Source organism: Aquarana catesbeiana, linkage group LG05 (genome assembly GCF_042186555.1).
Source record: "Aquarana catesbeiana isolate 2022-GZ linkage group LG05, ASM4218655v1, whole genome shotgun sequence".
NCBI classification, from domain to species: Eukaryota; Metazoa; Chordata; class Amphibia; order Anura; family Ranidae; genus Aquarana; species Aquarana catesbeiana.
The window spans coordinates 57,783,227-57,809,070 of record NC_133328.1 but is presented as its reverse complement, the minus strand read 5'-3'; the positions used below and the strand labels follow the sequence as shown (position 1 = coordinate 57,809,070).

Sequence of the window (25,844 nt, the reverse complement as noted above, 5' to 3'; positions counted from 1 at the left end):
ACTTTGTACATAACCGTAACAGATGCAGATGAACAAATAGGACATCAGAGCCATGGGACTTATTTAAGTCATGCATTAACCTATAGTGCCAGAAAAATATGTCGTTTTCATTGGTCTGACCAAAGTAAATTAAAATCTGCTTGGTTACTTATGAACTCTGCAGTTTGCACATCATCATTAGTGCCTTACTTTAAATAAAATATTGTAAACCAAATGAAAATCATAAGAACCAGGCGCAGTTCTACACAAATTAAAACCCACACAAACCCAACTATAAGCGGTAAATGATCAAATACGCAAACAAACTGCACATATACAGTGAAGCAATAAGATTCTAAAGTCTCCTCCATAATGTATAAACCCAGCATAAACCCAAACTGCTCAAGATCATACTCCTATAAAGAAAAATATGATCCATCACATAAAAGGACAAAGTATAAGTGATACTTCCCCCAGTGTTTACACCTTTGTGTCATACTCCTTTTCTTGTATAGACAGGGACTCGCCCTTTATGATGTAACATGGTTAAATTCCAGTTAAATTAATAATAACCATAAATAATTTCCTAACGATAGTACAAGTCAAAAATAAAATAGCATGGTACTTCATTAATGCGAAATTTTGTTGCCACTATGCTTGATCGAACCAATATTTTTCAAAGAATTTGGGACCTCTGGATTACATTGAGTCGGTAGGCGAAAATCTTACCGACTCTACATGGTCTCTATAGCTTCCTATATTATGTCGTATTATATTAACCAACTTAGGTGGAATCTGATCTCTGTCATGCTCCAACCCTCTCCTTCCACCTTTCCCCCTTACCAACACCCATTCCCTAACCCCCCTTTTTTCTTTTTCTTCTTTTCTTTTATTTCCAGTCTCATTTCTAAATTTAAACAAGCAATTTATATATTTTCTCTTTTTCGATTACATTGTAATTGTTCACTTTCAACTGTTTTATTGGTTATGCTTGATATTTTAATGATTGTGGTATACTTCTTTTGACTTTATATACTGTATATTCCTTGATATTGTAACTACAAGTAACATATCTGATACCCACTCTACAAATTCAGTAAAAACTTTTGAAACAAAAAGATAGAATATACATACACCGTTTGCCCAATCTCAGGTTAGTTATCCACTGCGGACCACGGTCTCTGCAATAATCCTTAGACTCATAAACGATTATCAAACAGATATAGAAGAAGAAAATACCGTAACTACTTTGTTTAGTACCTTCCAATGAGTTATTGTTAATTTAAAACAAATAAAAACCCACAAACTTCATGCATTCAATCCATGCACAAGGAATAGCTTTTGTATCCACTATCCTCACTTTCATGGCACCGGACTGTTGGGGAATGGTGCTGGGGGGGAAATGATGGATGGCGCCGCCAAAGCACAAGTCCAGTCCAAGATATCACCAGCGCACCATGATAAATAGACAGAACATACAGACAGGACATATTAATGCCACCAACAGAAAGTAGTGATGTGTCAAGATCAGTGAGGGCCGCTTTCACAGGCAGCAATGACCTCACTGCTACCTAAGAAAAATACTCTTAGGGACCTTGAAATTTCTCTGCTTTCTGTCAGTAGCATTAAAGTGTCCTGCTTGTTTATCTGTACGATATTGGTTTGGACAAGCCTAATGTTATGCACAGTGCAGGTATTTGTGACATACAGTAAGTAATTTTAAAATAAATCTTGCCCTTGTAGAAAGTGTTAGTAAGACCTCATCTGGAAAATGCAGTTTAGTTTTGGGCACCAGGTCTCAAAAAGGATATTGGAAAACCTGAGAGAGTTCACAGAAAGGGCAGCCAAACTGATAAGATACAGTTCCTTGAAAAAGTATTCATACCCGCCCGTGCCCCCCTCCACGACTTTTCCATCAAAATCAACAATGCAACCATCAGTCCCTCCCCTCACTCGAGGGGAGGGTACTAGGTGTAAGCCTAGACTCTGACTTGTCATTTCAGCCTCAAATCCAATCGTTGTCAAAAGTTTCTAGAATTCACCTCCGTAACATCTCTAAAATTCCCCCCTTTTTAACAAATGAAACCACCAAGCTCCTCATTCACTCCCTCGTTATCTCTCGCCTTGACTATTGCAACGCCCTTCTCATTGGCCTGTCTCTCTATAGGCTTTCCCCTCTTCAGTCTATCATGAATGCTGCTGCCAGACTTATCCACCTTACCAACCGCTCAGCGTCTGCCAACCCTCTCCTCCAATCCCTACACTGGCTCCCAATCACTCAGCAAATTAAATTCAAAATACTAACCACAACATACAAAGCCAAATATCACCCAAATCGTCCTCTCCGCTCTTCTCAAGACCTCCTACTCTCAAGCTCTTTCGTCTCCTCCTCTCATGCTTGTCTCCTGGATTTCTCCAGATCCTCTCCCATCCTCTGGAACTCGCTACCTCCACCTGTCCGGCTATCCCCTACTCTTGCTACCTTCAGACGATCCCTGAAAACTCATCTCTTCAGGAAAGCCTATCACGTCTCCAACTAATCTTTTACCACTTCCAGCAGCTCTTTCCCCACAGTTACAACCTTACCAACGTACCACCTGCCCCACCCTATTAGATTGTAAGGTCTTCTGAGCAGGGCCCTCTTAATCCTCTTGTATCTTATTGTATTATAACTTTATTGTTTCCCTTTTCTATTGTAAAGTGCTGCGTAAACTGTTGACGCTATATAAATCCTGTATAATAATAATAATACCCCTTGAAATGTTCCACATTTTGTCATGTTACAACTAAAAACGTAAATGTATTTTATTGGGTTTTTATGTGATAGACCAAAACAAAGTGGCACATAATTGTGAAGTAGAAGGAAAATGATAAATGGTTTTCAAAATGTTTTACAAATAAATGTGTGAAAAGTGTGGCATGCATTTCTATTTAGCCCCCCTGAGTAAATACTTTGTAGAACCACCTTTTACTGCAATTACAGCTGCAAGTCTTTTTGGGGATGTCTCTACCAGCTTTGCACGTCGAGAGAGTGACTTTTTGCCCATTCTTCTTTGCAAAATAGCCCAAGCTCTGTCAGATTGGATGGAGGGTGTCTCTGAACAGTAATTTTCAAGTCTTGCCACAGATTCTCAATTGGATTTAGGTCTGGACTTTGACTGGGCCATTCTAACAAATGAATATGCTTTGATCTAAACCATTCCATTGTAGCTCTGGCTATATGTTTAGGGTTATTGTCCTGCTGAAAGGTGAACCTCCGCCCCAGTCTCAAGTCTTTTGTGGACTCTAACCGTTTTTTTTCTAAGATTGCTCTGTATTTGGCTCCATCCATCTCCCCATCAACTCTGACCAGCTTCCCTGTCCCTGCTGAAAAAAAAATCCCCACAACATGATGCTGCCACCACCTTGTTTCACGGTGGGGATGGTGTGTTAAGAGTGATGTGCAGTGTTAGTTTTCTACCACACATAGCATTTTGCTTTTAAGCCAAAAGGTTCGATTTTGGTCTCATCTGACCAGAGCCCCTTCTTCCACATGTTTGCTGTGTCCCTCACATGGCTTCTGGCAAACTGCAAACGGGACTTCTTATGGCTTTCTTTCAACAATGGCTTTCTTCTTGCCACTCTTCCATAAAGGCCAGATTTGTGGAGTGCATCACTAATAGCTGTCCTGTGGACAGATTCTCCCACCTGAGCTGTGGATCTCTGCAGCTCCTCCAGAGTTACCATGGGCCTCTTGGTTGCTTCTCTGGCTAATGCTCTCCTTGCCCGGCCTGTCAGTTTAGGTGGATAGCCATGTCTTTGTAGGTTTGCAGTTGTGCCATAATCTTTTTCCATTTAGGATGATGGATTGAACAGTGCTCCATGAGATGTTCAAAGCTTGGGATATTTTTTTATAACCTAATCCTGCTTTTAAACCTCTCCACAACTTTATTCCTGACCTGTCTGGTGTGTTCCTTGGCCTTCATGATGCTGTTTGTTCACTAAGGTTCTCCAACAAACCTCTGGGGGCTTTACAGAACAGCTGTATTTATACTGAGATTAAATTATACACGTGATAATAATTAGGTTCTGAAGGCAATTGGTTCCACTAGATTTTAGTTAGGGGTATCAGAGTAAAGGGGGCTGAATACAAATGCACACCACACTTTTCAGATCTTTGTAAAAAATGTTGAAAACCATTTATCATTTTCCTTCCACTTCACAATTATGTGCCACTTTGTGTTGGTCTATCATATAAAATCCCAATAAAATACATTTACGTTTTTGGTTGTAACATGACAAAATGTGGAAAATTTTAATGGGCATGAATACTTTTTCAAGGCACTGTACATAGAGGACCTCAGCTATGAGAAAATATTAGCTGAACTGAATTTATTCTTTCTTGAGAATAAACATTTAAGGGGGGATATAATCACTGTGTATAAATACATGCGTTGTCCATATAGTGAGCTTGGTGCAAAGTTATTCACTTTAAGGTCATTAGAAAGGACAAGGGGGCACTCTTTGTTCTTCACAGTAAGAGCTGTAAAAATGTGGAATAGACTCAGGAACGAGATCTAACCAGCTCAGTTTATTGTTTTAAAAAACTGGATTGATTCCCAAATGCACAGGCTGTTAATTAAATTACTAAATGGGCAGACGAATAACATTTATGAGAAATAAAACCAGATATTGTTGATCTAAGGAATTATCTGATTGGCCTTCCTCTGGAGCACCTGTGGGTTTGTATATACAGGTTTTCAATTTTAGTTATTTAGGTTATATTTGTTTTGGTTTAATTTGTCTTTATTTAAGCCTCAATAACTATGTAACTATACATTTATGTTGCTTATTATTGTATTTCCCTTTCCAGCCAGCAGGAGCAACTGTAGATTTAATTCCACTTGTTTACCTATCTACGTTTAACTACTGTGTTGGGTAAAAAAGCATGTTGTACACAGAGTTCAGTAACTCAAACTAAAAAGATACACGAAACTGAGTGAGTCAAAGGAGTGACCTATTACCTTACCCTACCCTACTTTTGCTTTTCAGATGGGAGTTATTGGCTTTCAATCAGGTGCAAAGCCTAAAAGTAAATAGCTCATGCTGTACGCTTTCTTTAAAAATGTATAAGTCCTGAGTCATGGGTGTACTATATTTTAAATTAATTTGTAAAACTAATATTTTTCGTATAAAGTAAAAAGCAGACATAAAACATACATTTAAAAACATACCCACTTTAAAAACATTAAATAAAACTGACCTAAAACCAGTATAGTTTCCCCTTAAAGTGTATTTCCATGCTTACATCCAAATTGCTATGCAGAGGGGGGCTGTGGAGTTAATGTTAAGCATAATTAACTCTGTCTGTTGCGCTGGCATATCCCATTATCAGTTGTAAACTAGATTTGAACACTGTCTATTCTAACTAAGGGTAAAGCCTAAAGTCAGGTACACACTATTATTATTTTTTCCTTCAACCCCGCGGATTGAAAGAAAAAAACTATCGGCTCCGGTCGGAGCTGGTGTACTAACCATGCGAGGTTAGTTCAGCGATCTCCCCCTCTGAGCTATTGTGTTCTGACAGGGGGGCAGCCCCCCTCAAAACACTCGATTGGCTGAGAGCGCTGATCGGGAGTTGGTCGGGTGCTGGACATACTGACATACACAGTGTCGGCCGTTTTATTTTTTTTAGAACCGGCCATTGTCTCCCGACATTTGGCCCGTGTGTACCCAGCTTATGTGTAGTAAAAAATAAAAACATAATTAGCACAAGGTACATGACTTACTATTCATACACTGTGTCCCTTGTTCTGCTGGCTCCTGGTTTCCTTGAAATTGTCCTCCATTTATTTCCCCCTAACCCTGCTAGCTGCCATAATCTTCAATGCGACAGGAATTAATGGAACTGACAGAGCTGTCATTTGCACTCATCAAGAGTGCCAAACTATGCCTGTCCTTTCTGTCTCCCATCCTCCATTCATAAAAGCCTGTACTACAGCTTCTATGAATAAACAATCTATAAATGGAGGGTGTGGATCTATCAATCAACTGACCGTCCTTCATTCACAGATTTTTTTTTTAATCCAAAAAATATGTTTATTAAAGAAATAGCATCTTACATTGCCAGCTTTATATTACAATGCCAAACACAATGAAAATACATTCGCCAATGACTTTACACCATAATGACTAAGTAGATATAAGAACATCTGTAGATAACACATTATCCAACATTAAGCCCAAGTAGTCTATTCATAATCAGATCCACCAGGGGAAGCCCCGGTACATCCAGCCATGGTGCCCATAGTCGCTCATATTTAAGCGTACTGCCTCTATGTTGGTAAATAAGCTTCTCCATTCTCAACACCTCGCCATCATTTTTAACCCATTCCCCTATCTTCGAGGATCCTCGGGTTTCCAATGAACTATAATCAATTTCCGTGCCTGGAATAGAACTCTATGTATAACCTCCCTGGTGTGAGTTTTTCAGTCGTATTCCTCCAAGACACCCAATAGGCATACTCTCGGATCCAATGGAAGAGATACTTTAACCACTTCAATACAGGGCACTTAAACACCTTCCCGCCCAGACCAATTTTCAGCTTTCAGTGCTCTCACACTTTGAATGACTATTACTCAGTCATGTTACACTGTATCCAAACAAAATTTTTATCACTTTATCATTTTTTCTCACAAATAGAGCTTTCTTTTGGTGGTATTTAATCACTGCTGTTTTTTTTATTTTTGCGATATAAGTGAAAAAAGAGCAAACATTTTGGAAAAAAAAACACTTTTTTAAAGTTTCTATTGTAAAATTTTGCAAATAAGTCATTTTTCTTCATAAATTTGGGTCAACATTTATACTGCTACATGTCTTTGGTAAAAAATAACCCACATTAGTGGATATTATTTAGTCTGTGTGAAAGTTATAGAGTCTACAAGTTAGGGTGCAGATCACTGAAAATTGATCACATCTGATCACACCTGATGTACTGAAGGCCTATCTCATTTCTTGAGACACTAACAAACCAGGAAAGTACAAATACCCCCCAAATGACCCCTTTTTGGAAAGTAGACAGTCCAAGGTATTTAGTAAGAGGCATGGTGAGTTTTTTGAAGTTGTAATTTGATAATTACAACTAATAATGATACCACATGTGTGAGACTTTTACACAGCCTGGCCATATACAGAGGCCCAACTTCCAAATAGCACCTCCAGGCATTCTAGGAGCATAAATTATATACACATATAATTTCCTGACTACCGATCACATTTTTGAAGGCCCTTCATATTTCTAACACATAACATGTATATACCAAATAACAAAAGATTATCTGTTATCTGGTTTTAGTAGTGCAGTGGTCCACAGAGGAGAGCATCGGTCCAGGCAGCAGGCAGGGATGTGGTCAGCGACGGCAAAAGCAATCGTCCAAGCAGCAGGCAGGAATACTGTCCATAGTACAGGCAGAGATATTGTCAGCACAGTAGGCAGAGATGTCCAGGCAGAAATACTGTCCATAGTCAGTAGAGGCAGCAGGCAGAGATATGGTCAACACAGCCAAAGTATTGGTCCAGGCAGCAGAAAGAAACCAAGTCCATAAAGTCCTGGGTTATTACAGGCAGCGCTATGGTCAGCACAGCCAAAGAATTGGTCCAGGCAGAAAGAAGGACCATCAAGCTTAGGGCCAGCATGACGGGGTAGAAGCTTCCTCCACCCAAATCTCTTTGAAGCCTCCATGCAACCAGACCCTGTTCTGGGAACACAGAAAACCAAAAACTGATTTTCTCTACTCAACACTATTCTGAAGCCCCTCACATATGTGATACCCCTGTGTACTAAAGTAGAAGGGCAAAAGATCAGTCCAAATGGCAGGCAAAAACATGGTCGATTAACAGCCTGATCCGATGTAGGTGCACATGGAAGTCAGAAACGTGGTTAAAACGACAGGCAAAGGCATCATCCGTAAACAGGCTGAGGTTGGTGCAGCTTGTACATGTAGACTCTGATTGCAAATTCATCAGTTGGAGTCTATAAGGAGTGTAATATACCATCAATAATATGTACAGTTGAGTCAATCTTTGCGTCACGTTCAAGGAACACATATCCACTACTTGAAAGGCCTATTCCCATTACTCCACCCTCCAGATGCCCAGCATCTTGCTCCTGCCTCTGCCTCACTCTCAGGGGATACTGCCTCAAAAAAGAGTGTAAGAGCATGGCGTAACTTTGTGATATAAAGCCCTTAGATGAATCAGCATCCTGTCAGAAACCATGAATCAGACTGAGACAGAAGTACAGTTAAATCACACTTGTTTCATAATAATAAAAAAGGTCAAAACATAGCCAGAGTTCAGGAACCGGAACAGATAGTCAGACAAGCCAAAACGTCAGGGAGCCATAAATGAGTGTAGTAGAACAGCAAGCAGGATCTGGAGCCAGAAGGAATGTCAGCCAAGCAAGTCTTTAACAGGAACACAGGAGAGCGTCTCTAGAGATGTGACCAAGGCAAAGGCAGAGATCATCTGGGCTGGACAGCTTAAGTAGGCAGGACTGATGAGCAGGATATCATCAACAGGTGAGTCACTGTGGAGAGATGGGAGCTGGCAATTAGCCAACAGCTGAGCGGCCAGCTTAGAGAAGGAAGGGCTGAACCCAGCCTTGACACACCCCTATTAAGACTGAATATTGGACATCTGCCATTCCGAGGAATTACTTTATCTACTTTGTGCTTTGACAGCATGGTGAAGCTGTATGTAATTAAAATGCATAGAGGATGGTAAATTATACTTATTCTGCAACGCAGCAAATGACAAGAGTACCCCGTTGTAAAATAAATGCTTAAGATGTGTCACCCCATATTTCTTCCACTTTGCTCCAGACTGTAGTTTAGCCAACTCCATATATGTGTCATTTAGCCAGATGGGACTGAATTCAGTATATCCAGTTACCTTTTTGAAGGTATTTAGTTTTGTTCCACACCTTCTGAATGAGGTTATATGTCGGATATCGTTTGTGCTGTTTTCCGAAAACCTGAGCTTCCAGCGCCTGTGGAATAGGACCTTTACGAGTAGTGTACAGAATCAGTGCCTGGGAGGAGCTGCATCCCATGCCATCTGACACCCTGTCAGCCCGCATAGTGCCAACCAGATGTTGCAGCTGCGCCGCCAAATAGTACAACCATGCGTTGGGCAGAGCCAACCAACCTTCGTCTTTGGGCCTTAGTAGGTGCTCTAACTTTATTCTGGGGGCCCAGTGCTTCCAGATTAGGGTACGTAACAGGGAGTTAACTATTCTGAAAATCTTTTTAGAGGAATTACCATGGGGGCATTATGTAGGAGGTAAGGAAGCAGTGGCATAAGTATCATCTTGTTTTAGTTCACCTTCCCTGCCACAGATAAGCGGAGGCTATTCCATGTTTTGATTCTATCCCTAAACCGTTGGAGAAGGGGCAAAATATTCAATCATACCTATTAAAAATCCAGAGGACAGGTGGTAATGGGTTTAGGGCAGACAGAGGCAATGGTTTGCGTGGCACATCCATCCAACAGCAACAATGCAGACTTTGACCAATTTATGTGGAGTCCAGAGAATCCACCGAAATCGGTAATAGTGGCCATAGCTGCCTTCAAGGAGGCATCTGTGTCACTCAACATAAGCAGTGTGTTGTCAGCATGCAACATCACCTTCTCCTGCATGACACCATAACAGAACCCAACAATATCTGGGTTAGACCTAATCCTAATCGCCAAGATGAAGAGGAGGGGAGACAACGGGCAACCTTGCCCAGTACCCCTCTCCAAATTGAACGTATGTGACATTTTACCAAAAGGCTGCCTGTGGTTGGCTAAAGGGAAGGCGTACCCATGATAAAAATTTCAGTCCGAACCCAAATTTCTCCAATACTGCCCATAAACATGTCCAGTCTATGCTATCAAAAGCCTTTGTGGCGTCCAATGATAGCAGGGCCCTAAATCGTACATTGTCAGCTGGAGACTGTATGTTTAGGAACAGTCGTCTTAAATTAATGGCAGTAGACTCATTTGGAATGAAGCCGGCTTGATTGAAATACACAATAGACATGATAACCCCATTCGGTCGGATTGCTAACACCTTTGTCAGGACCTTCACGTCGCACTGCAACAACGAGATCGGCTGATAAGATCCTGGATCGACTGAGTCTTTACCGGTTTTAGGAGCAGAATGTTATTCTCTTTAGACATAGAAGAAGGCATAACTCCCTGCTCCCGTGACACATTGAAAACCTGCAGCAGGCACGGCAGCAATACCTCAGAGTATTGCTTGTATATTTCCATAGGGATCCCATCTTTCCCAGGCACCTTACAGTTAGGAAAGGAGCCAACGGCCTCCTGGAGTTCCTCTAAGGTAGTTGGAGCATCCAACCCACGCCGCTGGGCCACCGTGAGTTCAGGGAAGGGTATACTTTGTAGATAAGCTTCAAGTTCCTCAGAGGTATAGGAGGTACCAGGGAGATAAAGGGTTTAATAGAAAATGGCTAGTTCCTGCATAATCATGTCTGGTGAGCTCACTAAGGGACCTGCCGAGATTTAATCGCTCCTATGGCAGGATTAATTGCTGAGAGGTAGCAATCCTCGCCAACAGGCAACCAGTTTTCTCCCCCTCCTCGAAGGCCTGCTTGGAGAAAAATCTCCTTCTCTGCCAAGGAGGAGAGCAAGTGCTCATAGGCAGATTGGGCTGGCTGCCAGGCCTCCTTGGTAGAGTCAGAGGGATCATCAATATATTGTTGCTCCAGTAGTTGGACCCGAGATTCTACCTAGTCCTTTACACCTGCGGATGCACACCTGCGGATGCACATTTAACCTTGGTTATTTCTACTATCAACAGTCCCCTGAGATAAGCCTTAAACACCTCCCACTGTTGTAAACAAGAGGCAGAAAGATGCTGGAATGTAAAAAACTTCTGCATACCCCGCTCAATACCACCATGAGAGTGAAATAGCTTTTGCCAGAATATGTTAAACTACTAGTAGCCGGCGGAGATACCGTAAGGTGCACCACTAAAGGAGAGTGGTCTGGCAGGGTCTATAGGTCAAATCAGAGACAAGTGGAAGTATACACGAGCTTTCCAGCCCAAGGTCTATCCTAGATAAGGTACCATGACATTTAGAAAAGCATGAAAATTGTTTAGTATTTGGATTATGGATTTGCTAGAAATCAACCCAGCCCACCTCTTGCATCAACCTCGCCAAAGGAGTACCCCCGGAGAAGGCAGAGGACTTAGGAGCTGGATGTCTGTCCAAGGCAGGATTCAAACAACAGTTGAAATCACCAATTATAAGCAATGACACGTCCGGCCTGCCATCCAGGTAAGAGAGCAAAAGCCATAGCACCACTGCTGTAAGAGGTGAAGGGACATAAACACATGCCAGTACACATTTCAAAACGACAATGGAGAAAAATATATCGCCCTTTAGAGTAAATTTTACTATCATACTCCCGGAAGTCCAGAGCACTATGTATCAGCACGCTAACCCCCCGGGAGTAGGATGTATGCATTGAGCGATAGGCTTTTCCCACCCAGGAATATCTCAAACAACCCATTCATTCACAGATTGTATCTCATTCATAGAGCAGTAGTACTGGTCTTTGAGGGGCCTTTTTTTATTTATGTACACTATATGGATACAAGTATGTGGACGCCCCTACAAATTATTGAGTTCAGGTGCACAAAGCCAGCTCCATAAATGTATATTTGATGGCTTTGAAGTGGAGGAACTCAAGTGGCCTGCATAGAGCCCTGACCTCAACCCTATTGAAAACCTTTGGAATGAAGTGGAACGCCGATGTTGAGCAAAGTCTTCTTGTGCAACATCCGTGCCTGACTTCACTAATCCTCTTTTGACCAAATTAGCACAAATACCCTCCAAATTTTGTGGAAAGCCCTCCAAAAAGAGTTGAGACTTTTTTAAAGGGAGAGCCAACTACTTATGGTTTTGGAATTGGATGTCCAACAATCTCATATAGGTGTGATGGTCAGGTGTCCACAAACATTTGGCCGTAAATATGTACATATAGTGTATATAGGAATGATTCCCCTAGTTTGTTAGAACTTAATGCTGAGCTGTTTACTCTTTGTATCAATCACACTTATTTCCAGAAATCATGACACTTGGTGGGAACCAGACACATGGTGCGATAAGACAAACGTGTAACTGTTTCCCTAACAAATAATAGACTTATAACCAGGTAAATATGTTACTAGTGGACTGATATTTCTGAATAACACTTCATGCTCATTATGATAATGTGTTTCATCCAAACAGTTATCTCATTACTAATTCACAGTTCCAGAAATAAATGTAAGATTTGAAATGCAATAGAAATATTGGAATACTACATTACAAAGTGTTTTTTCTTTATTTTTTGTGCCTTTTTGCTTCTGATAGGCCATTATCCTTTACGAATATGTAGACAGCATTGGTATTATTATATATATACATATTGAATGGATTGACACCAACAGCCCTAAAATCACTAATCACCCAAAAACTATTTCTTTCAAATATGGGACTTTTAGGCGCAAAATAATGCATGAAATATGCTATACTGTTAAAATCCAATAGTTTAGTTTATTGTAAAATCATTAAAACTGTAAAGGATTTTTATATACTTATGCTGTGCAATAGATGTCTGTGAAACGCGTATTCTAAAATCAAAATTACTTATGTTTTAATAATTTTACTATAAATGATTGGATTTTACTGTGTAGCATATTTCATGCATTCATTAGCACCCTAAAAGTGCCATAGTTGTAAAAAATTGTTTTTGGGTGAACATTGGTTTTGCTCTTTTTGTAAGGCAGAATTTTCTGAATCTGAATGCACAGGATCCATGCGCAGGATCTAGCACACAAGGTTTGTTGGCCGCAACCATCTGGTGAGTGTACATTTCACACGGAGAAGCATTTTTTTTTTTTAAACATAAAGAAATGATCACTTTACACTTGATTTTGCAAGATCACGGTGATTGGGGACGTTTCTTCATTTAATATAGTTGGACTTTACACCACATTTGTACATGTGTTGAATTTATCAACATCACTGGATATTGTGTATAATTCATAGAGGAGGACTAGTGCCTATTTTTTTATTTTTATAGTTTTACTTTGAATACTGTCATGTGAGGGAGGGGAATCATAAATAATGTGTAAGCTCTGACACCATTCAAGATAGAACTTACACATGGCCACATGTGTTTCAGGTGAGTGCTATAAAGCTTGGTACAAGTGGTTGAGAGGCTCTGTCACTATGCTCTGAAAAGCCAAGTTAAAGTGGTTGTAAAGGCAGACAATTTTTTATTTTAATACATTATATGCATTAGGATAAAAAGCCCCCTATGACCTTACCTAAGGTCCATCTAGATCCAGCGATGTTGCACGAGAGACTTGGCTGTCCGGGACTCCCCTCCTCATTTGGCTGAGACAGCAGCATGGCGTTATTGGCGCCTGCTGCTGTCAATCAAAGTTAGTGAGCCAATGAGGAGAGAAAGGGGGCAGGGCCGGGCCATGGCTCCGTGTTTAAATGGACACACGGAGCTGCGGCTCGGGTGCCCGCATAGCTTGCTGTGGGGGCACTCAACAGGAGGGAGAAGCCAGGAGCACCAAGGAGGGACCCAAGAAGAGGAGGATCCGGGCTGCTCTGTGCAAAACCACTGCACAAAGCAGGTAAATATAACATGTTATTTTAACGGAAAAAAAACGATACTTTAGTATCAGTTTAAGAAAGAAGCAGTAAAGACAAAAGCATGAATTTGGATGTTTTGATTATAAAGGTGTGAGATACATTTAAGCCCCATACACACTATCAGATTTTCTGCTGATTTTTGTCTTCAGATTTACCAAAACCATGTAGTGCAAGGGCCTGCCTGATTGCATACAAACTGAAACGCCTAAGGTTTGACCTCATATCATATGGTTTTGGTAAATCTTAAGACAAAAATCAGCAGAAAATCTGATAGTGTGTATGGGGCTTTAAGGTTAAGATTAGAGATCTGAACAGCCCTGTTGGTAAAATCTATCTAAAAAATGCTTGGACTGGAATTCCCACAGTTTTTCAGTGTAGTACAAGGACTGGCACATGTACTATGATAAACACAGAAGTAAAATGGATCAGGCTTACCTTTGTCAAAACACTAATAATAGGCACATTCACAATACATTGACAGCTCTTCACTCCGTGTGCTCTGCAGGGAAGGAAGGGGCTAGTGGGTGGAAGTAGGAGGACAAAATTGTATCCCTTCAAATGCCTGTTATCAGAAGGACAGTGGAATTATATGTTTGCACCTGGTAGTCTTATTTACCAATCTGAACAGTAATGATAACATTTGTTCATCAAATGTTAGCCTTGAGGTTTCCGATTTCCAAACCCCAAAAATTCTGTTGATGACAACCAGTAAGATTCGAACTAGGTTATTAAATGCAAGCTTTATATTCTGCCACTAAAAAATCTAATATACTTAACAGCATATATACTTTAAAAAAATCTGTGGTTACAGCATACGCTTTCATTTTACAACATCAGCATTGTAATAATAATACAAACAATACTTCTGTTTAATAATCCAATATAAGCTTACTTGAAAAATCTTCTTTCATGTTGTGTGTGCTGCATGTCTGCTGGCCGTCTCTTTCCATGAGTTCCTGGATTGCCTGCATGCTTTGCAGCTTCCTCATTTTTAAGGACTGCATATCCCATGGTACCTTGCTGTCTGCATGCACTGATTCCTGTACTAACTTCGCCTCTTAAAATCCCTCCTCTGTAGTTTAGTAGGCAGGCTCTGTGAAATGTGTGACACCACAGTGCCTACTCACAGGGCATCGTAAATAAGTGTCACAGAATTCACGGAAGTAAATGTGTGGGGATCTTCACAAAGTAATTTTACAAACTTCAAGATATTATAGCAAAAGGAGTAGGCTAGATATAAATGAAATGTGGAAATTAATATAATGAAAGATATGCTATTGCCACTACAATTTACAGTGTGTAGTGGTTAACAGAATAATTGCTGCATGAGTCATCTATGTTCTCAGAAGCACATTTAGCAGGCTCTGTGGCAGTTTGTGGAATGGATACCTAAAGTGTATCTAAACCCAAGAATAAAAATGTATTATATTGCTTACTTGCCCTTAAATGTGGTGGCTGCATTTGTTTTCACCTGGTGATCCTGACAGTAACCAACCTTTTGTCCTGGGGTGACAGAATTCACTCTCTATGAAGCTGCAGTGCTGTCATCCTAGAACAGGCAGCATGTTGGGAGTAGAGAACATCTCCCCCTCTCCTCTTTCATCCTCCATTACAAAAGGGGGAGGCATATTATAGTCCTTAACACACCTAGTAACATTGTCTCAGATTACACTGCAGAGAGCACAGGACACAAGACATGACTGGATTTCTGGTAGGATTGACGGGTAGTTTTATGCAATTATTGAACAGATATAATAATAATAATATAATTATTATAAATGGTTTTAAGATTTAACAGCCCAAAGGAAGCACATAGGAGAAGTTCATTGTTTGAGTTTACATGTACTTTAAGAATACTTATGAATATCTATGTTGGCCTAAATTTATGTTCGTTTAATGCAGATTTGTAAAGCAATGTGCATGTTTACACATAGATAATGTTTTGTTGTGTTTAGCTGACAGTGGTGAAGTAATGAGGCAGCAGCTGCTATATTCATTGCTGTTAGAGGGCCCAGCACTTGCCCAGACACTACATGGGCCTTAACCTCCCTGGCGGTATTCCCGAGTGTGGCTCGGGGTTAAAATTCAGTACCATTAGCGGTAACCCCGAGCCACACTCGGGATCGCATTGCAGGATCCTGGGGCGGCGTTACTTACCTTGTCCCCGGGATCCTGCGATGTCCCCCGCAGTGTCCGAGGGCTCCGTCCTCCTCCGAAGCCTCTCCGTGCCAGGCTCCGTTCCCTGCGAGCGGCGCGACACACGGGGGCGGAGCCTGGCGGCAAATTAAAAAAACTGTCAAAATCATAACACATACAGTACTGTAATCTTACAGATTACAGTACTGTATGAAATGATTTCACATCCCTTTTGTCCCCAGTGCTCTGGCCCATGCCCTGCATGCAGTTTTACATGATATACACTGTTCTTTCTGCCTGGAAACTGGAGATTGTCCATAGCAACCAAAAAGTGTCCCTTTACGTCAAAAGTGGCTTTAGACCAGCTAGAAAACAGCGATAGTAAATTAGAACACTTGCAGAATTGAGCGATAGTGAATTGTGGGGAAATTTATTTTATTACTATTTTTTAAAATTTTTTTAAATTATTTATTTTTATTTATTATATTATAATTTATGTTTTTGTGTTTCAAACTTTATCATACCCGGGATATCTACTAGACTCTGGTTTGGACAGATTTAAGTGTGTTATTGTTAAGATTTACAGACCTACAATATAAAACGCCAAATTTCCATGCAAAATAATTGTACCGCTTTCAGCACCTAAAATCCGAAATAATCATACCGCCAGGGAGGTTAAAATAAACCCAAAAAATAAGGGGGCTGCCATTGCTGACCTCCTTATAAAAATAAGGGTTTTCTGGCTCTCATAGAGATGCAGTGGCTTCAGAAGTTTAGAGTGGCTCATCAATATCGAGCAGATACTGTGTCATCCAGTTCTAATTCACATTTGTGTTGGCACCCTGAGAAATTAGTAGAGATGTGTGATTTGTTTCATTATGAATCAAAATTTGGACAAAATTTTCATTAGTCTGAGATTTGGATGTTTCCGAATCTCTGAATCACAAAAGTAAAGAATTTCAACGAATCCCAAGTAAATTGAAACAACAAATTCATTTGATGATATGATGCGATAGCTTGGGCTTTTTGGTATTGTTTGAAGCATCCAAAATAATGTAATGACATAAAGAATGATCCGAAATGATTTGGATCCATTTGGTTTTTATGTTGCAATAACATTTTTCATTATTATAAATAAAAATGCCCAACCTTTGAAATGGAAACATATTGCAGTAAATACAGTAAGGTATAAAGTGAAATAGGGTTGGATGAATGTGTATCAATCAGTATCTCCAAATCATAACATAACAAATGAATCTGAAATAATTTTGTTCCATTTGTTATGTTATGATTTGGAGATTCTGATGGATCCACCTCCATCCAACCCAGAGTGCATAAGTAATCTCCTGCAATAACCAATTAACACGTTAAAACAAATATAGCCATTCTTCCTTAATAACTTCGGAAATACGAATCGATTTGGAACAACGAATATACAAAACAATCCCAAGTATAGGAAACAAATTCCAAAAACAAATCATTCTAACATAACGAATGTGATGAGATGATTAACTTAACAAATGAATCCGAAACTGAACACATTTTTCCATCATGCACATCTCTAGAAATTAGATTGGACCCTTTGGTGACAAGTCAGGAAGGCTTCCTGTTGGTAGCATCAATTCTTTCTGTGTTGCCCTTTGGTTAGTCTTATGTTGATCGTTGGCTCTATATTCTTCTACAAATGTAAAAAAAAAAAAAATATATAGAAAAAATACGCATTATTTGGATGATCTTTAAACGAGAGGATTTGCTCAGTTAGAAACAGGTGTTGCGCAGTTTTTATTATATGTGGAAACCTCAAACCCCTTTCTCATCCTTCTGCGGGAGTACAGTCAATGTGAATCTATGTTGTCCATGTGAGGATGAGCCATTCAATTGATAATAGACAAACAACATTCAGCTGGCTCTTGAAATCCAATTGTTAAAAGGGTTTCTTGGATACTGTGAATGTAACTAGAGAATCACAATGACACGGGTAACCCTATTGTCTTTCCATACCTATGCCTGCTTCCCACAAAACACACCGCGGGTTCAGTTCCCACAGAGAATACCAGTGGATTCAGTTCCCACGGAGCACACTGACTGGTCTAGTTCCAAGAGAACATGTTGGTGCATCTAGATCCCACAGAAAACGTTGAATTCTGTTGCCACAGAACACACTGGTGAGTCCTATTTCCACAAATGCACTTTTAACAGACCACATTGGCTGGTCAAATTTCCACAGAACACACTAGCGGGTCCAGTTCCAGCCAAACAATACAGCAGGTCCAGATCCCAAGGAAAATACTGCTGTATCCAGTTTCAACAGCACACACTGGCAAGTTCAGTTCCTACAAAAGACACTGCAAATCCAATTCCAACCGAACACAACATGGGGAGATTTACTAAAATTGGTGTAGCTGTGCATAGTAATCAGCATCTAGGTTTTATTGTCAAAGCTTAATTAACCGGTTCAATACAGGGCAATTTCACCCCATTCCTTCCCAGGCCAATTTTTAGTTTTCAGCGCTGTCGCACTTTGAACGTCAATTGCGCGGTCGTGCGACGTTATACCCCAAAAAAATTGACGTCCTTTTTCCCCCACAAATAGAGCTTTCTTTTGGTGGTATTTGATCGCCTCTGCGGTTTTTATTTTTTGCGCTATAAACAAAAGAAGAGCGTCAATTTTGAAAAAAACACAATATTTTTTACTTTTTGCTATAATAAATATCCCAATTTTTTTTTTAAAAAACAAATGTTTTCCTCAGTTTCGGCCGATACGTATTCTTCTACATATTTTTGGTAAATAACCCCACCATGTCCTCCTGAGGAGTCCCTCAAATTGTTTGACCACAGTGTTGGGTACATGCTCCAGGAGGATGCCTAGCGTTTGGAAGGCTCTGATGATGATACTAAGCTAGATGAAGGCAGTAACGTGAGCACGGACAGAGGGGGTGCCCAAGAAGGACAGCAATCTGGCAGTCATGCTCCCCCTGCTGCAGCATACTGCCAGGTTTGCTCCATTGATGAGGAGGGAGGGGATGATGAGGTCACTGACTCAACGTGGGTGCCTGATAGGAGAGAGGAGGAGGAGGTGGCAAATCACCAACGAGGCAGGATGCCCTCCAGGGGCCAGCCTAAGGGCAGCACACTGACTGCATCACACCCCAAAGCTCCGCATGTGCAGGGCGCTGCAGTCTCTGCGCGTTATTCAAAAAGTTCTTTGGTGTGGGCCTTTTTTGAGATGAGTGCATCAGATCGTACCGCTGCTATTTGCAACATATGTCTCAAGCGTATCTCGCATGGCCAAAACATCTCCCGCTTGGGCACCACATGTTTGACCAGACATATGTTGACCTGCCATGCAGTTCGTTGGCAAGCGTATTTAAAAGACCCACACCAAAGAACAAAGAGGACCTCTCCTTGCTCCTCATCAGCTGAGATCTCCAACCCCACTATACCTTCAGTCCTCTCTGAGACCTGCACTGAAAGGAATGAAGGTGTAAAATTAGGTGTGTCACAGCCAAGTACTTGTGGGCAATCTGCTTTCGGTACACCAACGTCAGATTGTACCAGGCAAATTTCCCTGCCCCAGCTGCTGCACCACAAAAAGAAGTTTGCTCCGAGCCATCCACATGCCCAGCAGTTGAATGCTAGCTTGGCAAAATTGCTAGCACTTCAACTGCTGCCTTTTCAGTTGGTAGACTCTGTCCCCTTCCGTGAGTTTGTGGAATGTGCGGTTCCTCAGTGGCAGGTACCCAAACGCCACTTTTTCTCACGGAAGGCGATCCCGGTTCTCTACCGGCATGTGGAAGGCAATGTCTTGGCCTCGCTGGACAGGGCGGTCAGCGGTAAGGTGCCTATTACCGCTGACTCATGGTCCAGCGGACATGGACAGGGACGTTACCTAACTTTCACCGCGCATTGGGTGACTCTGCTGGCAGCTGGGAAGGATGCAGGACAAGGTTTAGTAGTGTTGGAGGTTGTTCCGCCACCATGCCACCAAAATGCCACTACTAATGATTGTGACACGCCTCTCTCCTCCACCCCCTCCTCTTCTTCTTCCATGGCCTGTTCCTGTGCTTTGTCCTCGGAACCAGCCGTGCTCCGTAGCCATTCAAGGGGCTATGCAAGTATGCAGGCCAAAAGATGCCATGCGGTGCTTGAGCATGTGTGCTTGGGGGACAGGAGCCACACTGGGGCAGAGGTTCTGTCAACTCTGCAGGGGCAGGTTCAGAGGTGGTTGACGCCACGCCAACTTAAGGCAGGAATGGTGGTTTGCAACAATGGCACCAACCTCCTCTCTGTCCTCCGACGGGGACAAATGACCCATGTGCCCTGTTTGGCTCACGTCCTTAACTTGGTGGTGCAGCGGTTCTTGGGCAGGTACCTGGGCTTACAGGATGTCCTGAGGCAGGCCAGGAAAGTCTGTGTGCATTTCCGCCGGTCATATAATGCCAGTGCTTGGCTGGCAGACCTCCAAAAGGAGTTTAACCTGCCCAAGAACCGCCTAATCTGTGACATGCCCACCAGGTGGAACTCAACGTTGGCCATGCTGCAGCGGCTGCACATGCAGCAGAGGGCCATCAGTGAGTACCTGTGCGACTATGGCACCAGGACAGGGTCTGGGGAGCTTGTTTTTTTTTCCCACGCCAGTGGGCCATGATCAGGGATGCATGCACTGTCCTGTCACCATTTGAGGAGGCCACGAGGATGGTGAGCAGTGACAGTGCATGCATCAGTGATACTGTCCCCCTTGTCCACCTGTGGGAGCACACGCTGCGTGGAATAATGGACAGGGCACTTGAGGCAGAACAGAGGCAGGAAGAGGAGGACTTCCTTAGCTCTCAAGGCCCCCTTTATCCAGACAGTGTTCCTGTGTGCCCACCGATCACAGAGGAGGAGGATTGTGTCAGTATGGAGGTGGAACCTGGCACTCAGCATCAGCAGCAGTCTTTAAGGGATCAGTCCCAAGAAACACATGGACTTGTACGTGGCTGGGAGGAGGTGATCATCCTTAGTGACCCAGAGGACTCCGGACTGAATGCCTCAGCAAACCTACGCTGCATGGCCTCCCTGATCCTGCAAAGGATCCTCGTATTCGTGGTATCAAGGAGAAGGACCAATACTGGCTGGCAACGTTACAAGGGTAAGGTTGCGGACCTTATCTTGCCATCGCAGAGGGAGCAGAGGATGAAACATCTTCGGGAGGCCTTGCAGAAAGGTCTGTGCAACGCGTTCCCAGAGACTGGGAGGTTACAAACTCCTGTTTCTGGACAACGTGTTACTGAGGCTTCGGTCAGTCAATGAAGGAGCGGTGGAGAAGGTGGCCGTCTGACCGATGCGTTCAGACAATTTTTTGGTCCGCAGCCCCAAGGTATGATCGGTTCCAGCAACCATCACCAGCGTCTGTTTTACATGGTGCAGGAATACCTAGGGGCAAGATCTGACTTCGACACCTTTCCCACTGAAAATCCTCTGGGTTACTGGGTCTTGAGGATGCATCACTGGCCAGAGCTTGCACAGTATGCAATTGAGCTACTGGCCTGTCCTGCATCCAGCGTTCTTTCGGAATGCACATTCAGTGCTGCTGAAGGCTTTGTAACCTATCACAGGGTGCGTCTGTCCACCGACTCGGTCGATCGACTGACCTTCATAAAAATTAATAAGTGTTGGATCACCACCAGCTACCAAGCACCTGATGCTGATGTAACCGAATAATTTTTTTTGAAATCTCAGATCCCTTCAAAGACTGCCTATGCTGATGCTGAGTGACTATCCTGAGTAATTATCCTCTTCCTCCTCAATGATCACGCTGATAGCTTGTAAGAACATTTTTGGTTCTGGGCGCCACCACTGCTGCCTAAGGCCCAATTTTTCAGCCCCTGTTTAACAGGGGCGTGTAATTAAAATTTTTGATGCAATACTTTGCAGCAGGGCTCGTTCCTGCGTTCCAACTAGAATATCTGTGAGGGGTTGCAGTGTTGTGGCACCAGCACCAGTGCCTAAGGCCCAATTTTTCAGCCCCTGTTTAACAGGGGCATGTAATTACAATTTTTGATGCAATAATTTGCAGCAGCGCTCGTTCCTGCGTTCCAACTAGAGTATCTGTGAGGGGTTGCAGTGTTGTGGCACCAGTGCCTAAGGCCCAATTTTTCAGCCCCTGTTTAACAGGGGAGTGTAATTACAATTTTTGATGCAATACTTTGCAGCAGGGCTCGTTTCTGCGTTCCAACTAGAGTATCTGTGAGGGGTTGCAGTGTTGTGGCACCAGTGCCTAAGGCCCAATTTTTCAGCCCCTGTTCAACAGGGGCATGTAATTACAATTCTTGATCTAATATTTCACAGCAGGGCCCTGTGAGGGCTTACAGTGTTGTGGCCACAACAACATCTAAGGCCCAAATTTCTGCTGAGTATATAGGGCAGGCCCCTACTTTCAAACATCCAACTTACAAACGACTCCTACTTGCAAACGGAAGGAGACAACAGGAAGTGAGATGAAATCTACCCCTAGGAAGGGAAATTCTCTCCTGTAAGAGTTAATATGGGAAAAACGTTTCTCCTTTCCACTGATGCTTTATCACCAATCCTTGTTTCACAAAAAACCCCAAATTTTCAAAAAACATTTGTCATTGGGACAAAAAATGAGGTGAAATCTTCTGAAGAGGAGCACAGACAGCAAAACAAATGTCACAAGGGTGATAACCCTTCCCTATGTTTTCCAAAAAGCTTAAAATAGATTTTTTGGCTGGAGCTAAACACGTTAAAAATGTACCAGTTCAAAATTACAAACAGATTCTACTTAACAACAAACCTACAATCCCTGTCTTGTTTGCACCGCCTGTATACTGCTGTTCAGAGTATATAGGGCCTGGTGGCCCCACGCCTTTCCTTTTTTTAATTTAGGTGCGGGGTTCCCCTTAATATCCATACAAGATCCAAAGGGCCTGGTAATGGACTGGGGGGGGTACCCATGCTGTTTGTCTCCCTGATTTTCAATCATATTGCCAGGACCCGACATTATATTAAAGCCGCAAGCAGTTTTAAATGACTTTTTCCTTTAAAAATGACATTTTGTGCAGGGACTGTTTTAAGCACGGGAAACACGCGCCACTTTACAGGCGTACTATAGACACCCCCCTGGTATGATATTTAAAGAAATATTTCACTTTTTTTTTTTTTAACTTTAAGCATCATTAAAATCACTGCTCCCGAAAAAACTGACGTTTTTAAAAGTTTTTTTTGCATTGATACTTGTCCCCTGGGGCAGGACCCGGGTCCCCAAACCCTTTTTAGGACAATACCATGCAAATTAGCCTTTGAAATGAGCACTTTTGATTTCGAACGTTCGAGTCCCATAGACGTCAATAGGGTTCTAACATTCGTGCGAATTTTCGGTCCGTTTGCAGGTTCTGGTGCGAACCGAACCGGGGGGTGTTCGGCTCATCCCTAGTAAGTACAGTATCTCACAAAAGAGAGTACATCCCTCACATTTTTGTTAATATTTTGTTATATCTTTTCATGTGACAACACTGAAGAAATTACACTTTGCTACAATGTAAAGTAGCGAGTGTACAGCTTGTATATCAGTGTAAATTTGCTGTCCCCTCAAAATAACTCAACACACAGCCATTGATGTCTAAACCACTGGCAACAAAAGTAAGTACACCCCTTCACAGGTTACCACTGAAGTCCTCTTCCACTCATTTGAGGATACCCCACAGATGCTCAATAGGGTTTAGGTCTGGAGACATGCTTGGCCAGTCCATCACCTTTACCCTCAGCTTCTTTAGCAAGGCAGTGGTCGTCTTAGAGGAGTCTCCGAAGGGAAGGGATCAAGTTGTACAGTACAAGTTGGCATTCATGGTTCACTTAAGGAACTGTAGCTCCCCAGTGCCGGCAGCACTCATGCAGCCCCAGACCATGACACTCTCACCACCATGCTTGACAGTAGTCAAGACACACTTGTCTTTGTAATCCTCACCTGGTTAACCCCACACATGCTTGACACCATCTGAACCAACTAATGCCGCGCACACACGAGCGGACTTTATGGTAGACTTGGTCCGGCGGACCGGAGTCCGTCAGATAATTAGATCGTGTGTGGGCTCCAGTGGACTTTTTTTTCCCAAAAGTTTGACGGACCTAGAAATGAAACATGTTTCAAATCTTTCCGACGGACTCGAGTCTGGTCGAAAAGTCCGCTCGCGTGTATGCTAGTCCGACGGACAAAAACCGATGCTAGGGCAACTATTGGCTACTGGCTATGAACTTCCTTGTTTTAGTCCGGTCGTACGTCATCACGTACAAATCCGTCGGACATTAGTTGATCGTGTGTAGGCAAGTCTGTTCATTCGGAAAGTCCGTCGAAAAGTCCGTCCGTGTGTACGCGACATAAGTTTATCTTGGTCTCATCAGATCACAGGACATGGTTCCAGTAATCTATGTCCTTAGTCTGCTTGTCTTCAGCAAACTTTGCGGGCTTTCATGTGCATCATCTATAGAAGAGGCTTCCTTCTGGGATAACAGCCATGCAGATCATAGAACAAAACAAAGCTGGATAGCCGCACCCCAATGCAATCACCTTTATTGCGTGTAATAAAAACAGAACATCAATGGCACAGGATGGTGAACTAACAGGTACAGCTAACTTGTTTCACACCCGATTTGGTGCTTGACCAATTTGATGGTGTGCTGCGTATAGTCTGAGCACTGACAGGCTGACCCCCCCACCCCTTCAACCTCTGCAGCAATGCTGGCAGCACTCATATGTCTATTTCCCAAAGAGAACCTCTGCATATGACACTGAGCATGTGCACTCAACTTCTTTGGTCGACCATGGCGAGGCCTGTTCTGAGTGGAACCTGTCCTGTAATAGCGCTGTATGGTCTTGGCCACCGTGCTGTAGCTCAGTTTCAGGGTCTTGGCAATCTTCTTATAGCCTAGGGCATCTTTACTTAGAGCAACAATTCTTTTTTTTTGAGATCCTCAGAGAGTTCTTTGCCATGAAGTACCATGTTGAACTTCCAGTAACCAGTATGAGCGAGTGAGAGCGATAACACCAAATTTAACACCTGTTCCCCATTCACACCTGAGACCTTGTAACACTAATGAACCACATGACACCGGGGAGGGAAAATGGCAAATTGGGCCCAGTTTGGACATTTTCACTTAGGGGTGTACTCACTTTTGTTGCCAGCGGTTTAGACATTAATGGCTGTGTGTTGAGTTATTTTGAGGGGACAGCAAATTTACACTGTTATACAAGCTGTACACTCACTACTTTACATTGTAGCAAAGTGTAATTTCTTCTGTGTTGTCACATGAGAAGATATAATAAAATATTTACAAAAATGTGAGGGGTGTACTCACTTTTGAGAGATACTGTATGTGAATTATTGGACCACCCCTTTCTCTAGTCCAGCACAGCTGATTAAAAGATTGCCCTGATGCTCATAAAATTATATTATACTCAATCATAAGTAGATGATTAACACTAAACACCTTTGTATAGGTTTAGGAAGGCAATGGGGGAGATTTAGCCAAACTGGAGTACTCAGAATCTGGTGTAGCTGTGCATGGTAGCCAATCAGCTTCTAATATCAGCTTGTTCAATTAAGCTTTGACAAAAAAAAACTGGAAGCTGATTTGTTTCTATGCAGACCTGCACCAGATTCTGCCTTCTGCAGTTTTAGTAAATCTACCCCAAAGTTTCTATAGTTGGTAAATCAGACATCATTGTAACCCAACAAAGAAGAGCTGAAGGCTTAAGCCGGGTACAAACTATGAGTTGAACGAAAAAGAAACCTTTCAGCTCTGGTACTCACTATGCCAAGTTAATACAGCAATCTCTCCCGCTGAGCTGTTGTGTTCTCACAGGGAGACGCCCCCCCCACCATAACACACCAATCAGCGCTCTCTGCTATTGGCTGCTGGTTCTCCAGTATGCTCATCCAACAGAAGGAGAGACCGACATACACATGGGCTGAATGTTGGCCATTTTTTAATTTTTTTAACTGGTCGATGTCTCCTGACATTCGGCC

At 42.4% G+C, this 25,844-nt stretch overlaps 1 protein-coding gene across 2 annotated transcripts in view; it reads left to right on the top strand.

Annotated features, from left to right (window-relative positions):
* Nucleotides 1-25,844, top strand: part of LG05H10orf67 (linkage group 05 C10orf67 homolog) — a 243,086-nt gene that overhangs the window by 118,100 nt on the left and 99,142 nt on the right. The gene's annotated exons all lie outside the window — the stretch shown is intronic.